Source organism: Lathyrus oleraceus, chromosome 5 (genome assembly GCF_024323335.1).
Source record: "Lathyrus oleraceus cultivar Zhongwan6 chromosome 5, CAAS_Psat_ZW6_1.0, whole genome shotgun sequence".
NCBI classification, from domain to species: domain Eukaryota; kingdom Viridiplantae; phylum Streptophyta; class Magnoliopsida; order Fabales; family Fabaceae; genus Lathyrus; species Lathyrus oleraceus.
Window position 1 is genome coordinate 463374513 of NC_066583.1, and position 3483 is coordinate 463377995.

A 3483-nucleotide genomic window follows, 5' to 3' on the forward strand; every position below is an offset into this window, starting at 1 on the left:
GTAGAAGAAGCAATAAGCTTTCGGATGAAATTATTTGCTGACAGCTTCATAATTTTATCAGATATAGCAACTGGATTGACAGGTTCGTCATCTTGAAGTCTTAATGGATTGCACTTCTCATGAATTTTAAAACCAACATCAGACTGTCTAACTCTTTGTCCACGAGCAGGTCCTTGTAATTTGACAATTCCATACATATAACATAATGTAACAACATCTTGTCTTCTAACCAAAATCCCACAAATAAGTGCTTGTAACCTTATTATGCCTTTAAGGCTCTAAATGCTCTCCGAGCCAAATAACTCCTGAAAGCAGCCTGTACTTTTGTAACTGCCTCCTCCCACCTCAATATTTCTGGACCGAGTGGTGCATCTTGATGGATAGGCCCCACTGTGTCAATTTCTTAATTCCCAGGCAACTTATCAAGTCAATTTCTTGAATCGGTACCAACTTAATGAGCAGCTACTGCAACCTGGCTGTTCATAGCATTTTGGATGTCATGTTGTGCTTCTGGTGTGAGATTATGTAGAAGTTTAACATTGTTTTATAATTACTTATGCAATTTTGTACGGTTTCATGATTTTGATTCTAATGGAGCTTGTTGCAGGGTTCTGCTTGGAAATTATATGATGATTTGGCATGGTTTTCACATGGCTTTGGTATGATTCGTTTGGAGGCAAGAATTGCTGCAGAAATGGTGCCGGTTGCAATCCTCACTTGCAAATTGGTTTGGGGAATCTCACGGCATAACCAAATGGTGAGCTTCCTAGTCCCTTGCTCTGATTCAATAATGGCCTGCTTGCATCTTGGGTCTTGACTGTTGTGTGGTTTGGTGCAGCATATATCTTATTCACAAGCATCTATAATTCCGTTGAAACATTTTCATGCATGGAGACGTCCTTTTTTAAGAAAAGTATAATGGGCATCACATAGACGAGCAAAACTTTGGTGAGTATTAGTTGCATGGCGACAAAAGCTAGGAAGCAAACCCCACAGTTCATGGGCACGAACCAGCAGATCTTGGCTAGAGAACTCCAAATTCATTTCAATTTTGACTCAAAATCCGATGAACACGTTGTAATTCTAGGTAGTGATTTAGGATTTGCTCATGATGTAATATGCTTATGTTCTTATGTGTATGTTTGTAGTGTAAGAAAGGATTTTAATCCAAATATCAAAGATCAATATCAATCTTTTTGGTTTCGTTATGAAATGCCATATCTATGAAATGTGTATCGTTGACGGATAAAGGAATCCATGTATTTGACTACCTTTGTTGTGCCAACCTCCTTCTTTTTCTACATAGTATGCAGCAAACTCCGGCCAAGACCACTGCACTCACTACCTCAACACTCACACCAGCTATCAGGCCAACATGACTAGAACTCGAACCAGAGGTATCACCACCAGCACCAGACGCCGCATTTGCACTGAGACTGCTAATAGAATTGTTCATTTTCATGATCTCCAGCCCAGTCAAAATAGCATAGGGGTTGTCCTTATTCGAAGTGGAAGCGCCAATACTTACATTTAGTTTATTATTGTCAGCTAGTGGCGTAATCAAATCCATAGAATATGGAACACCCAAAACATTATTACCTTTAGAACTAAGATCAAGATCCTTAGCAGCTTCCATTGAGTCAATATAAACATTGAAGTAAAGTAAATTGAGAGCTTTACTGACTATATCACAAAAGTGAGCTCGAACAAGGTATTGAAATCCAGGCTCCACATCAAATTGCCATGTCACATTGAAATTAAGATTAGTATCATCGGTGGACGTGTCCGTGTTCATCTTCGCGGCAGTACCATAAACACTAGGCGAAGCAGTGTTTTGTGTTGCTCCTCCATCAGCATACTTAACACCAAGAATATTCGAAACATCATTGGCAAGGTTCGATGTTAGAAAAAACTTTTGATATGAAAACCCAAGTTCTCTAAAGAGGATCCTCTCCAAATGTAACAACTGAACTATCCATGTTAACCCTCTAAACAGTCTCCAAAGCCTGAGCCCCCAAACCCGAATACGACGTCAACGGATTCAAGTTAAAAGCATCATCAGTAATGAGATCATCAGGGGCAGAAACAACCTCAATTTCATTCACAAATGCAACCGAACTATCCAAAGGATGGAAGGTAATCTCAAGGGTATCTGTGGTAACATTGATAGAATATTCCTTCATAAAAGGATTCTTCTGTTGGTTAATTGGAAAAGTGTACTTTGAAGATCCAGTGAAAACTCTTGCAGTTCTATAAAATGGTGATTCATCATCTTTAGAAGAAACTGAATTTGCAGAAGTAGTAGCAAGAATTTCTTGTTGAGTTGTAAGTGACTTCTTAGATAAAGTATCTGAAGTGAAATTGAGGTTACCCACTGAAGTAGTTGAAGTTGATCCACAATCTATAAGGTAATTATCAGCTGGGACAAAAGTTGCACAAAAACACACCAAAGTCAATAGATTCAAAGCAGAGATAATCAAACCAACTTGTCTCCAATCCATCATAATGGGTTTTTTGTTGGGCATTTCGATATGGTAAAACGGTTTACCAAGAGCACATGCAACAAAACCAATGGAAGAAAACAAAGTTACGATGAGGAATCCCCAATGCCAAGCTTTTGCATGCCAAACCAAAAACGCCGGTAACACCCACACTGAACCTACAGTTGAACTAAGTAAAAGCCAATTGAACAAAAGTCGCAAATGATTTTACTCCATTAGGTTCCTTTTCATTAAATTAATCATCTCCCAAATGCAGTCATGGAGCCTCTTACTCCATTCTTACCCAAAGCAAATAAACCTAAAGATGTGTAAAATACATTGCCACACCTCCTTTTACACAACTCGATCCATCACATGCTTCTGGGTGTAAACTCTTCAATGAAACTTGATCGGTTATCAACACCAAAGGTTTCGGGAATAGCAGGTGGTGATGGGTCAAAACAAAATAGTGGATAGCTTCATGACCAGATGAAATGGTCATGAGGAGAAATGTAAAGGAATGATTGATGGGAAAAAATTTCAGGGTCAAAATCAGGGTATGACACTCCTCCAATTGTTCATACCTTGCCTCGTGTTGAGGATACCATCTACCATTCCGAGTCGTCTGAGGGTCCGGATGTCTATGAGAAGATGGATGAAATGAAAGCCAATTCCTTGAGCTGCGAAAGGAGTTGAAGACCTTGAGGGGAATGGACTTGTTTGGTAAGAGTGTTGTGGAACTTTGCTTGGTTCCCAATGTTCAGATCCCGATGAAGATCAAAGTCACTGACTTTGAAAAGTATAAAGGGAATACCTGTCCGCTCAGTCATCTCGTCATGTATCCTAGAAAGATATCGATGCAAACTGACTGGTGCCGCTTTGAGGTGGTACATGGGTTTGGATAATGCGATTGTCCGCATATTTAATGATTTGTGTGAGGCCTTTGTGAAGCAGTACAAGTATAATATGGATATGGCGCCGGATAGGGACCAGTTGAGGTCGA

At 39.6% G+C, this 3483-nt stretch overlaps 1 pseudogene; it reads right to left on the minus strand.

Annotated features, from left to right (window-relative positions):
- Positions 1-1174: 1174 nt before the first annotated feature.
- Positions 1175-2504, minus strand: LOC127081355 (probable receptor-like protein kinase At5g59700; annotated as a pseudogene).
- Positions 2505-3483: the final 979 nt, after the last annotated feature.